The 14,838-nt window shown below is 36.1% G+C and overlaps 1 long non-coding RNA gene across 1 annotated transcript in view; it reads left to right on the top strand.

Annotated features, from left to right (window-relative positions):
- The window catches only part of LOC141581082 (uncharacterized), a 117,332-nt gene that overhangs the window by 79,793 nt on the left and 22,701 nt on the right, over nt 1–14,838 (top strand). Inside the window, exon 2 of the long non-coding RNA XR_012513576.1 lies at nt 1,275–1,349. This is a non-coding gene — a long non-coding RNA (uncharacterized LOC141581082). The remainder of the gene's footprint in view (nt 1–1,274; nt 1,350–14,838) is intronic.

The following is a 14,838-nucleotide window of genomic DNA, read 5'->3' as shown; positions in this document are numbered from 1 at the left end:
TTACCACGTAAGAAGAAAAATTTCACCATTTAGCCAATGTGAGTAGTCTGACTCAACCATGTCTCAGGTTCTGCTTCTAAATGATTTTGAATATAGCCTCTTCAAGGCCTCCTCACAGCAACTTATATTTTCTTTTCTTATCAATACTCAGAATACACAGAGGGAAGGGTTGGGCCCAAGGGGTGTTAAGTGAGATGCTTACACACACACACACACACACACACACACACACACCTCATTGCTTTGACATGAAAGTTTCCCAAAAGTAAAATGAATGATATTTTGAACAGCTATCCTCACTTGATTAAAATTTACAAAACAATTTTGAGATGAAGGATTATATGATAAATTTTAAATAACCCTGGAAATTCAAATTTTGGGAGTGTGATAGTCTTGTTATGTCTCTTTGACACAACCTTATGCAGTGGCCAATTTTGTGAAATGTGTCAAGCTACTGGCCTAACTCTTTTAATTTATTATCATCTCTGTCCTCAATAATCACAGCACTTCAGTTAGCATTCTTTAGTTATTCTTGCCATTTTCTTATCAATTTGCTACATGCTGAAAGAGTTAACTCTTATTACATTTCTACTCCCAAATTTTTGCCTCTTGGATTCTAGTTTCTTATATCCCATCATCTGGAGATCTACCTCTGGCTTTTCTACAAACCTAGTACATCTCAAACTAATTCCATTATCAATACTCCCAGGGACCTCCTTTTCTCCTTTTAATGCCACTACCATCCCTACAATCATTTATGTTTGAAACCTTCACATCATTATTTTTCTTAACTCTCACCTGCAGCTGGCTTACCAATCCCTTGGATTCAACCTCTGCCACACACTCACATTTCTCTTCTCTTTTCCATTATAGTTTTATAAGTCATAAATTCTTCAATTGTCATTTGAACTACTGCTATGGCCTTTACAATGGAAAGGCCTTCCATCTCCACTATTCCCTGTTATACTCCATCATGCACACTGACATCAAATCTTCCAGAGCACAGCTCCAAATGAGTAGTTTTCCTGCCCAGAATCCTCAGGGGTTTCCATTTTTTTAATCTATAAAATGAACATGATATAATCTATTATAGAGTTGTAGAGTCAAACAAGATAGCACATCGAGCCCTCTACTCAGAAGTTATCACATCGTCAATGCTCAGTAAAAGTATTTATTATCTGTTGTCCACACTCTTTCTTTTGACCAAACTAAACTCTTTATGGCTTTCAGTAATGCCACCCATAATTCACTTTTCTTTACCTGTTCTCTTTCAGTTCTCCTGGTCTGGAGTACAGCACCCTCAACTACTCACATTTCAATCCTTTCCATCCTCTGGGACTTAACTCCAGGTAAGCCTCCCCATACTCTCTGTAAAATTTATTATCATCTCTGTCCTCAATAATCACAGCACTTCAGTTAGCATTCTTTAGTTATTCTTGCCATTTTCTTATCAGTTTGCTACATGCTGAAAGTTAAGAACAGAATTTATATCTATTTCCTCATAATGACTCTCAAAGGTCTCATAACTACATTATGAAGCCCTGTTCAACTCAAGGAATCTATTACTGCCTCTCCCCTCTAACTTCATCTTATGATCTTATGTCTGTGCAGAAATGGAGTGCAGTGGAACTTGAAATGAAATAGACTTTGTGTTGATAAAGTGGCACTTTATGCTCAGATGCTCACGCTAATGTGCACAAGTCAAGGGTATATTTTCTTCCCATTCTATCAACTTTTATAAGCAGTTCAACATAAACAGCCAAGTCTTCCTTAAAATGTTATAGAAAGTATATTTTGGTTACTGCCTTGTATTTTTTTAAGTCAAGAGATAACTATAAAAGCCAGTATTTTTCATGTCCATTTATGTCCCCTTTTAACTCCCTTTTGCATAGGCACGCACAAGCCATATCCTCTGTGTGCACGTGATGTAACTCTGGTACCTAGAACAGACATACTCATGAAGATATTCACACTATGCTCACAGAGCAATAAATAACACTCTGGAGTTTTCCAATTAAAGTCGTTGATCCTATAAGTCTTGATTCAATATATCTATTTTAGTTATTTAGTCTAAAAATAATTATTGATTTGAATTTACAAAAAGGAATAATTTGAAAACATAGCAATATGGAAGTGGTAGAAATAGAATTAACAGCAACAAGTTATGCTAAGTGGTTATTATTGCAGGTGCTCTTCTGCTGGTTTTAATGAAGCTTCAAATTACCTGTAATAGGTATGCCAGATAAGAAATCTGACTCTTAGAAAGTTTAAAACATTTGAGAAGAAAATAAAACTCATTTTATTGAATAATTAGATAATATATGGTGAGTATGATGATAGTAGAGTGGTATTCAATGGCTTGGGCAAATGTTTACGAGATAGTGTTAAATGAAAAAATAAAGCTCATTATCAAACAATTCTATGATTCCACAATATGTACAAAATAGGAAGGCTAGTCAGACAACATACCAAAATGTTGCAAGTGCTTATTTTTGAGTGATGAGACTACATCTACTTAGTTTTTTTGTATTATTGTTATAATATGCTTCATCATATTTTCTAAATTTTTGTAAGGACTATATGTTATTTTTGCTATGAAAAAAGAAATAAAACCAGTTTTTATTTGCTTGTTGCCCATACATATATATGTGTGCTTTTAATTAAGGAAAACATAAGAAAGGTTGATGCAATTTGGATCTCCCTAAATCATTCTAGAGCAGCACTTTGTTTGTACCAGTAAAATAGCCAAAAAAATTCTGAGCCCAAGGCCAACTCTTTTCTAGAAAGGCTCAAGATTGTGCCTGTGGTATGTGCCCTTCTAGGACTTTTTGCACAATGGTTTCTAGCCATAGACTGCCATCCCTCGTTGCTTTTGCCACAACCCCATGAAACTCTCAAAGCAGGTGCGGGAGTTCTGACGGCTCTTTCTAGACAGGTGACAGGTTCTCAAACATTTCCCTACCTTCCCAGAGTCCCCTTCAGCTGTTGCTCCAGATGAGACAGGGTTTCCTGGCCTGCCTCCCTCGTTGAGAGGCAATCTTATTATACCAGACTCAATGACACTGAGGCCAGCAGTACCAAATGATTGAGTTAGACAGCTAATGGTTTCCTTCCAAGAGTCAGGTCCAAATATAGTCATAGAAAGGAAAACAACTTCTGGTGTAATCTTACAGGAGAGAACTACAAATTGCTGTATCACACTGAGGAGCAATGCTAGCCATGAGTGCCTGTGGCAAACTGTGACATCTTTATCTCCCGTATTTGTTTGTTTTAATACAAAAATTTAAAAGAAAATAAGTTTTATAAATCCCCAACATGGCCAGCATTGCATCCCTAATATGAAGTTCCCACAATGAAGAAGAATAAAAGAAGAAACCAAAGGTTGAGTCATTGGTATAAAAGCAGACACATAGACCAATGGAACAGAAGAGAGAACCCAAAAATAAATTTATAGAATTTCAGCCAACTGATTTTTGACAAAGGTGTCCAGAACAATTAAAAAAAGACATGCTTATCAATAAGTAATGCTGGGGAAACTGGATATTCATATACAGAAAAATAAAACTAGACCCTTATTTCTTACCATATACAAAAATCAAGTCAAAATGAATCAATGACTTAAACATAACATCTGAAATTATAAAGCTACTAGGAGCCAGCCATGGTGGCTCACACCCATAATCCCAGCACCTTGGGAGGCTGAGGCAGGTGGATCATTTGAGGTCAGGAGTTCAAGAACAGCCTGGCCAACATGGTGAAACCCCGTCTCTACTAAAAATACAAAAATTGGCCGGGCGTGGTGGCACATGCCTGTAGTCCCAGCTACTTGGGAGGCTGAGGCAGGAAAATCACTTGAACCTGGGAGGGCAGAGGTTGCAGTGAGCCCAGAGCATGCCACTGTATTTCAGCCTGGGTGACAAGAGTAAGACTCTGTCAAAAAAAAAAAAAAAAGAAAAAGAAAAAGAAAAGAAAAAAGGTTACTAAAAGGGCTGGGTGTGGTGGCTCACACCTGTATTCCCAACACTTTGGGAGGCTGAGGTGCAGGGATCACCTGAGGTCAGGAGTTCAAGACCAGCCTGGCCAACATGGTGAAACTCGTCTCTACCAAAAAATACAGAGATTAGCCAGGTGTTGTGGCAAATGCCTGTAGTGCAGCTACTGGGGAGGTTGAGGCACAAGAATCACTTGAACCTGGGAGGTGGAGGTGGCAGTGAGCCGAGATTATGTCACTGTACTCAAGGCTGGGCAACAAACTGAAACCTTCTCCCCACCCCTACCCCCACTCCCAGAAAAAGCTACTAGAAGAAAACAGGAGAAACATTTCAGGAAATTGGCCTAGGCAATGATTTTATAGCTAAGTCTTACATAACATAGGCAACAAAACAAAAATACATAAATGGAATTGTATTAAACTAAGAAGCTTCTGCACATCAAAAGAAATAATCAGCAGAGTGAAGAGACAACCTGTAGAATGGGTTTGTGAACTACTCGTCCAATCAGAAACTAATATCCAGAGTATACAAGGAACTCAATTCACCAGAAAATAATAATCATCATAATCTCGTTAAAAAGTGGGCAAAGAATCCAAACAGGCATTTTTCAAAAGAACACTTTAAAAATGGCCACCAGGTATATTAAAAAATCTCAACGTTAGTGATGTTGGAGGAATGATGCCACCCCAGTTAGAATGGCTGTTACCAAAGTCAAAAAATAACAAATGTTGGCAAAGATATGGACACAAGGGAACTCTTAAATCCTGTTAGTGAGAATGTAAATTAGTATAGTCATTATGAAAAATGCCATGCAAGTTTGTCAAAAAACTTAAAAGTATCATATGATCCAGCCATCTCACTTCTGGGCATCTATTCAAAGGAAAGGAATAGATATCTGCACATTCGTGTTTATTGCAGCACCATTCACGATAGCCCAGATTTAATCTAAGTGTTCATTAATGAATGAATGGATGAAGAAAATGTGGTATGTACACATGATAGAATACCACCATTCAGCAGTGAGAAAAAATGAAATCCTGTCAATTGCAGCAACATAGATGGAACTGTGGTCATTATGTTAAATGAACTAAACTAGGCATAGAAAGACAAATATTACATGTTCTCACTCATATTTGGAAGCAAAACAATTAATCTCATGGAAGTAGACAGTATGATGGTTACTACAGATTGAGAAGGGTTGGGGACAGTTGGAGATGAAGAGTTTGGCTAATAGGTACAAACATACAGTTAGATAAGTTCCACTGTTTAATAGTACAGTAGTGTGACCATAGTTAATAATAATGTGTTACATGTTTATAATAGCTAGAAGAGATTTGAAATATTTCCAACACAAAGAAATCATAAATGTTTGACATGATGGATATTCCAATTACCCTAATTTGATTACTATACATAAAATGTAAAAGTATTATTTATCAATAAAAATAAGAGCTTGGCAACAACAGCAACAAATGGGCTAATAATCTGAATAGATATTTCTCCAAAGAAAATGGCTAATAAACACATGTAAAGGTGCTCAGCATCATTAGCCATCAAAGAAATGCAAATCAAAATCACAATTAGATGTGACTTCACACCCGCAAGGATGTCTGTCATCAAAAAGACATAATAAAAAGTGACGCTAAGAATGTGAAAAATCCAAACACTCACATACTACTGGTCACAATTTAAATTGGTATAGCCTCTTGGGCAATCACTTTGGCAGTTCACCAAAGGTTAAACATAGAGTTACCATCTGACCCAGGATTTCTACTCCTACATACATACCCAAGAGAAATGGAAACATATGTTCACACAAAAACTTATACCCAAATGTTCATAGAAGCATTATTCATAAGATCCTTAAAGTGGAAACAACCCAAATGTCCATCAATTAGTGAATGGAAAAATAAAATGTGGCACACCCATATAATAGAATATTATTAAATAGAAGGAATGAAGTACTGATATGGGCTACATCATAGAAGAATGCTGAAAACATTGTGCGAAGTGGAAAAAGCAGTCACAAAAATCTGCATGATTCCATTTACATAATATGTCTAGAATAGGCAAATGTATAGAAGTAGAAGGTAGATTAGTGATTGTCTAGGGCTTGGGTTGCAAGAAAACTGCAGTGAATATTAAAGGCTACAGAGTTTCCTTTTGGTGTTAGGAAAATGTTGCAAAATATGTGGTGGAGAAGGTTTCACAAGGAATATCCTTGATGAAATGGTAAAAATTACTACATTTTACTAAATATTGACCCTCAAACACAAGTTGTTAAAATATGCAATAAACTAGGAGCTGTGTTTAAAACACTTCTGCAGCATGGTGAAGTATGATGGCTATTTCAAAGAAAGGCAATTGTGTGACTGAGTTGAAATAATAGGCAAACTGTAGTTATTCAAACTTGGGTACTTGGTAGACATTTTTTTTTTTTTTGGAAATGAATGAAATGAGACCATCACTTCAAAGAAACCACTGACAGTATTTGTTGCCAATAATAAAATCTGAGCTTTCAAGAGAAAATTAGAATTTTAGAAAACTTACATCTACCACTGTGAGCTTGATGACTTCCCAATGCTTAAAAGCTGTTTTCTGATGAGATGAGTGAAGATATTCATTAATGTAAATTTTTAAGTTGTATAATGAAATATGGTAACATTTAAAATATTTGCCTAAGGCAACAATTTCCATATGACCAATGTTACAAAATCAAACATGGGTACAAGATTTGTTGTAAAGTGCAAGATTTTAAAAAATGGATTTTAATGAAATAGAGTACAAAAATTTTGCACATATGATTTCCATTTCCACACTGAAGCTAACCTTTGAGAAATTATTACTTGTCAAGTTTTGGTGTAGTATCATGGAAGATTATACACAACCATCTGAGGGGATATTAAAAGACTCCTCTTGTTCAACCACATATCTGTCTGAAGCAAGCTTTACTTTAGCCAAAATATATAGCAAAAGACTGAATGCAAAAGAGCATGGGATAATTTATTTATTTTTTATTAGAGCAGATATTAAAGAGATTTGCAAAATTTATGAAATATGCCATTCTCACATTTTTGGTATTAGACAGTGTAACAGTTTTTAATAAAATGGTATTACTTAACATATAATGTGCTTAGTATTACTTTAAAATTAATAAATACATATTTTAGAATTTTCTTAGTTTTAATTTCTAATGTCATCAATATTTTTAGATATAACCCGCACAAACAACAGCTTTTTGAGGTCCTCAATAAATTTTAAGATGGTAAAGGAAAAGTTTAAAAACCACTGTTTCTCACTGTCTCTGAGTCCACAGTAACGTTCCTTTCAAGCTGTCACAGGGGTAACTTTCTTGATAACTCACACTTTATGAACTTGCTTCACTTTCCTGTCTCACTTCTCCATTCCAAGACTACAATTTCTGAGATCAACTTCCAACTAAATAGCTTATATACAAATCTTTATCTTGGGATCTACTTTTGAAGAAACCAAATGAAAAGAAGCCCTTCCTTAGAATGCTTAGTTTTTCAAGACATAATTTAACAGCAATTGAGTTTAATTCTTTGATTTTACAGAGGGGAACCAGAAAGTAAGATAGGTAAAATGACATAACCAGTAGCATACACATCGTTTACGTGACTCAACCGACTCTCATCATTTTCATCAGCCACATCCTTCTTAGATCAATTCGGTTCCAAGGCCCACCACATCTACTCATCATTGCCTTTCCCATCACCACCATACAACATTGGAAAATAAGCATACTCATGCCACATGTATCCCTTTTCATATTTGTCTCCATATTTGAAATGGTTTTTATTGCAGTATCCTTAAGGTTCTGGAGCATAAAACTTCTTTCTGCTTCCAACTCTAGTTTTATCATCAGTAATTTCATAAATTCTAAATCCTGGAGGCTCTTCTATACCTATGAGGTATAGGAGGATAAGCAGATGTGTATAATATGCCTTCTCCTTAAAATTGCATATTCATCTTGTCATCCAAGATGCATGTGGTACCATGTTGTAATCTTAGGTAATTTATTCATTGGATTCTTTTATTTTCTTTGTTCTTCTGTTTTTACTTTGGACTATACTCTGCTTAAGATTTTTAAAAGTCAATCTAAGGGTCTGTGTGAGTGAGATAATAAACGAAGAAAAGCATGATCAACCTTGACTTCTTTTGTTTCTCTGGACTTTTTTGTTTTGCATTATTTCATGTGCAAACTCCTGATAGTTAATATTAGGCTGGTGCAAAAGTTACTGCGTTTTTTGCCATTGAAGGTAATGGCAAAAACCGCAATAACTTTTGCACCAACCTAGTATTTATTGATCACCCATTTGATGTTATGCTTGTCCTCCATGCAGTTTCCAAGGGATGCAGCTGGAATACTTGTCAAGGGTTCTGACTCTGGAGATCATGCTGTTAGCCTTTCATTGTCAGAATGAATAAGATTCACCAGCCTAGACCCTGCTGCTTTTATTTCTTTAAGCCTGAGTGGCCATCCTGATACTTTTTTCAGATTTCAAAACAATTTTGGTACTCGATTCTCCCCATCTGGATAGTTTGGCAGCTAATTTCAAATGGGAAGTTCAGTTGTTTCCAGTCTTTGGATTTTCATGCTGATCTGGCAGCATCACCTGAAAGATTTTTATAAAGTGAACTATTTATGTATTCTAGAATTATTCACTACTAATAAGACAGCACTACAATACTCCCGTCAACTATAAAAAGAGTAGAAATTGTTCTTTAATTTAAAAAATGTGAGCCGTGTCAACTTTCTTTGGACTTGGTCTTTTAAAGGTGACTTGGGATTGGAGTTCTGAATAGAATAACTATGTTGGAAGCAAACACAGTGCTCTCTTTCTACAAGACTCCTCTTGGAAGCCAAGAATTTTATGTGTTCAGTGGAGGTTTATATTATATTCAAAAGTTCACAACAGGCTTCATTGTCATGCCAACCACAGTGGCAGACCTCTTTTTTTTTTTTTTCTTGTGAGCTCAGAGCATTACAAAAAGTACATAATACACAACAGTTAAAAACTTCTGAGATTCCTGTTTGAAACCTATGGACAAATATTATTTCCAACAATTGGAGCCGAGCATTTTATTTCCAAAATACTGTCTGAAGACAAACCATTTTTGTTCTGATAGAAAAACCAACCAGCAAGCATAACCATTTGAGCTATTCTTTGTATTTTGCTTTGTTGAATATATTCAGAACTGCTGAAGGGAACACACATAAATATATAGAATTATCCAAGAACTGAGTTGCCTTGGGAATGAGAATTAAGACACATTGCCAGCACATGCTAGGATTGGGGTAAACTGGTGTGTATGTCTTAGTTTTAATGGCAATATTGTGGGCCGAGTTTGGATAAAATCCCCAAGTAAAAAATTCTGATTCCAAGCTTAACTGAGCACTTTCTTTTAATTATTTTTTTTATTTTTAAAACACTGTATTTTTTCCTTCTGATTATAGGTTAAATATTCATTCATTCTTTATTCTTTTAATAGTTTTGAGTAGCTTTTATGTACCAGTCATTAGCTAATTCTTGAAATATTAATTTAAACAAGATAGAGTTCTTGCCATCAAAATGCTTAACAATTTAGGAAACATATTCTTGTGGAAGAAAATATGAAATGTTTTTAAGAGAATAAGAAAGGAACATTTTCAAAGTAATCCTGGTTTGACTTCCTGTAACTGCACAATGTGCCATCCCTGAGGGTAGCTGGAAAGTCACTCACATAGCTGACAGTTGGCTCTGGGTGTTGAATAGGAAGCTTACCTGTGGCTATTGGCCAAGGGCCTCAGTTCTTCTCCATGTGGGCCTCTCCAAGGGCTACTGTGCTTCCTCACAGCATGGTATCCAGATTCTTCAAGGCAGGAAGTAGACACTGATAGCCCTTTTAGGATTTCAATTAAGAAGTTTCAGAATATTATTTCTGCTACATTCTGTTGACCTAAAGAAGTCACAAGTTTGGCCCAGAATTCAAAGTCAAATACATGAAAAAAAAAAAAAAAAAAAAAAAAAAAAAAAAAAAAGAGAGAGAGAGAGAGAAATTGTCAGGGGATGTCTTTGGGTGCTAGCAGCCACAAGTGCATTATTAAGGAGTGAAACATGCTGGACTTTTACCTTCTAGAACTCTAAGGACTCGTGATTAGGTTGGCTCCACTAAAATAATCTAAGATAACATCCCCATTTTAAAGTCTTCAACCTTAATCACATTCTGCAAAGTTCCTTTTACCTGCAAGGTAATATAGTCACAGGTCCTAAGATTAGTAGAGAGAAATCTTTGGGAAAACCATTATTTTGCTTCCGCTACTTCCCTTAAAATAAAATCAAACCAAACTTTTCTTCTTTGGATATTTGAGGTTTACAGTGCCACATTTACTTTCTATAATGTTTGCCTAGCGCTCTCCCTTCTTCATACAATTATACAAGTTCATGCATCTTAGTTCCACCCTGCTTCAAGGCACAAATTTGACTGCTTTCATGAAGTCTTCCTCAATAGTTTGATTCTTTGTTGAGATTCTTCTCCCTGGAGTTTCTTTCATACCTGATCTATTTTGTCACAAAATGGCCCTCTTTGTTTCATATCTGTTATTTGGTTCTTCCCAAGATTTGTCTGCCCCTTACAGGAAAGGCAGGGAACATGCCCAGAAATGGCACTCTATCCTAGCTTGTCTGTGTTCATGCTTCGACTTAGTAAAAGCTTCCTTACTGTTCTCCATGACTTTAGTCTCTTCTTTAAATCCTTCCTACACATTTCAATTTTAAAATGTGTTCTAAAATGCCCTTCTAGTTATGTCACATTTCCATTCAACGTTTTACAATGTGTCCTGTTGCCTTTATACTAAGGATAAAACTCTTTGGTCCTGAAGTCAATGCCCACCTGCTCTGCGGTTAGAACCTTTCTCTCCTAACATATAGCCTATTTATTACCCAAAATTGCATTCTAAAGAGATGTTTTCTCTTGTACCCAAAGAGGGAGAGAGAGAAAGGGAGGGAAGGAATATAAATTATTTGCTATTTATTTCCTTCCTTCATTTATTCCTTCCTTTCTTCTTTTTATTTAAAATATGAGTATCTAGTTGTTCCAGTGCCAGTTTTCAAAATGTTATCCTTTCTTTATTCTCCATTACGTTACTTTGGATTCTTTGTTGAAAAACAATTGTTCAAATATGTGAGTTACTATTTTATGATTCGCTATTCTGTTTTACTGATCTGTGGGTCTATCCTTATGCCTTAACCACATTGCCATGATTATTATAGCTTTATAATAAAACTTGAAAGCCATGGCATAAGAACTCCAACTTTGTTTCTATTTTAAAACTATTTTGGTCATTTTGTGGCTGGGCACTGTAGCTCATGCCTGTAATTCTAGCACTTTGGGGAGACTGAGGCAAGAGGATTGCTTGTGGTCAAGGCTTCAAGACCAACCTGGCCAACATAGTGAGACCCCATCTCATTAAAACAAACAAACAAATAAACAATTTTGGTTATTTTAGGTCTTTTGTATTTCTTTATAAATTCTTAAATCAGCTTAACAATTCTACCAAAATAGAAAACAAATAAGGGGAAAACCCCTCTTTCTGGTATTCTGATTGTGATTGCATTGAATCTGTATATCAATTTGGGCCAAATAGACTTTTTGATAATACTGAGTGCTTCAATTCATGAGGACTCATTTGTTTGGGTCTTCCAGTTGTCTTAGCCATGTTCTATAGTTTCTAGTATATGGTCGTCTTTTTGGATCTCAGGATTCTGCATTCACAGAATCAACAAGCCATGGATCAGAAGCATTTGGGAAAATAGCAATAAAACAGTAAAAAGAAAAATACGCGTAAAAATAAAGCATAACCATTATGCAGCAGTTACATGGTATTAGGTGTTATAAGTAATTTAGAGATGATTTAAAGTATGTTGGAGGATGTGCATAGGTTACATGCAAGTGCTATGTATTATATCAGAGACTTAACTGTCCTTGGGTTTTGGTATCCACAGGGGTCCTGGGACCAATTTCTCATGAATATCAAGAGACAAGACTATATATGTCATGCATATATTTTGATAGCTACATAAAATGAAGTTGAAAAGTGTTATCTTCTGTTTTCTAGAAGAATTGTGTGGAGTTGGTATTACTTATTCCTTCACTGGTAGAATGCAGGGATCAGAAAACTTCTTCTCTAAAAAAATTGGATAGCAAATATTTTAAGCTTTGAAGTCCAAACCATCTCTGCCACAACTATTCAATGCCACCATTGTATTGTCTATGACAATAAATAAGTCAATAGATATGGCTGTGTTTCTAAGAAATTCCATTTATGGATACTGAAATCTGAATGACATAACTTTCACATGTCAAGAAATACTATTTTTTTTTTCAATTACTTCCCAACCATCTAAAATTGTAAAAGCTCTTCTTTGTTTGTGGGTTGTAAAAAAACCTGTTGGGCCACATTTGGTCCACAGGTCACAGTTTGCCAACCCCTTGTATTCACCAATGAAATCATTCTGGGTCTGGGGTTTCCTTATAGGAAGATTTTTAAAGAATTATTATTATACTTTAAGTTCTGGGGCACATGTGCAGATCTTGCAGGATTCTTACATAGGTATACACATGCCATGGTGCTTTGCTGCCTCCATATCCCCATCACCTACATTACGTATTTCTCCTAATGTTATCCCTCCCCAATTTCCCCACCCTTTTCTGCCCCTCCCCTAGGCCCCCACCCCGAAACAGACCCCAGTGTATGATGTTCCCCTTCCTCTTACAGGAAGATTTTTTAACTATACATTCTATTATGTAATAGATATACAGTTATTAAGGTTGTCTCTTTATTTTTGAGTAAGAATGAGTACTTTGTATTTTCCAAGAAATAGAATGAAAACACTCTTAGTTGTTTCTTAACCAGAAGTCCTTATTATAAACTTTTAAAATATATTCTTCATTTTTCAATAATAGTTTTTCTTGACTTTCTTAATAGTTTCTTTATATCATCCTACTTTATTAAGTCAAAATGTTAGTAATTTAACTTATTTATTAGATATTTATTTATTTGTTTGTTTGTTTGTTTGTTTTGAGATGGAGTCTTGCTCTGTTGCCTAGTCTGGAGTGCAGGGACAGGAGGGATTTGGGCTCACTGCAACCTCCACTTCCTGGGTTCAAGTGATTCTCCTGCCTCAGCCTCCCAAGTATCTGGGACTACAGGCAGACACCATCACAACTGGCTAATTTTGGTATTTTTAGTAGCAAGGGGGTTTCACCATGTTGGCCAGGCTGGTCTTGATCGTCTGACCTTAAGTGATCCACCCACCTCGGCCTCCCAAAGTGTTGGGATTACAGGCGTGAGCCAATGTGCCTGGCCTTAACTTATTTATTTTTCAGTTCACACATGAAGGGAACATAACGTGATGAAAGAGCACCTGGAATACAGCCAGGATGCTGGAATTTTAGTCCTAAAAGTTAGTGACTTTGGGCAAGTTATCAAATACGTATGGCCGTCTGTTTCTTTACTCATAAAATGTGGACACTGGGAAAGTTGATCAATAAGGGTTTCATCAGCTCTAATGTCTATATTGCTGTTTCTGTACATCTCTGTTAATATATTTGGAAATGAAACAAACACTATGGCTGAATTCACAGCTACCATGCAGGCTGCTGAGAGGATTGAATGAGTCTGTATTACGTGTGGACAAGGACCTGGTCCTCAGAAACCACTGCATAAGATCTCCATGGTATTCTATTCAAGTATCTCATCAATCAAGTCTTACCTAATGTATGTCTTTGGTTATTAATCTCCCAATTTGTAAAATGAAGTTATTGGATTAAATGTATGATATTGAATTTACCACCACAAAAATTGCTTTGATTTTCCTCATTCAAGAAATTTATATTTTTAAAGATTCTGTACATTCCAAAATTGCATGTATTGAATAATAATTGTGTTATTCTCCCACTTTAAATACTGACCATCATGCATATATAAATATTTTATTCTGGTTTTCTCTAGCAACTGTTAAGATCAGAATGTCCAGAGCCTTCAAAAACAAGGGCTGATGTAGGGCTGATCATACCCAGAGCTATCAGCTGAGGATTCTCCTATGGGGACGATAGAAAATGTGCTGTTGTTTCTCGTACCCTAGTACTAACGGTAGCAGAAGGGGAATGATTTATCTACTTTTTCTAAAGGAAATTATTTTTAACTCTAACGTGCACACTGCAAAGTGATGCTAATTATTAAAACTTTTGCTTTTTCTCGTATAAAAATTAAAACCTGTTTGTTGTGAAAAGCACAAAGATGGCAGCTTCACCCAGGAACACCTGCAGTGCTCAGGCAGGTAATCTAAATATACACAAAGTGGGTAGGTCCTTTGAGAACAGTGTAAAGTGGGGTCATAGAACAGAAAAGGTTAAGTGAACAGACATGTCTAGAAGTCAAATGCAACCTTAAGCTGGCAGTTTATAATCTGTCATTTAAAACCATCATAATTTCTTCAGTCGTGGACAATCACTGTTAAAAATTGAATGTAGACCGGGCACGGTGGCTCATGCCTGTAATCCCAGCACTTTGGGAGGCCAAGGTGGATAGATCACGAGGTCAAGAGATTGAGACCATCCTGGCCAACATAGTGAAACCCCACCTCTACTAAAAGTACAAATATTAGCCAGGTGCGGTGGTGTGCGCCTGTAGTCCCAGCTACTTGGGAGGCTGAGGCAGGAGAATCACTTGAACCCGGAGAGCAGAGGTTGCAATGAGCTGAGATTGTGCTACTGCATTCCAGCCTGGACAGATTGAGACTCTGTCTAAAAAAAAAAAAAAGTAGTATGTGTTGTTTCAGTT

The sequence above is a fragment of the Saimiri boliviensis genome, chromosome 14 (assembly GCF_048565385.1).
Source record: "Saimiri boliviensis isolate mSaiBol1 chromosome 14, mSaiBol1.pri, whole genome shotgun sequence".
In the NCBI taxonomy this organism is placed as follows: Eukaryota; Metazoa; Chordata; class Mammalia; order Primates; family Cebidae; genus Saimiri; species Saimiri boliviensis.
Note: the sequence above shows the minus strand (reverse complement) of the source record. Positions and strands in the feature narration are given on the sequence as shown.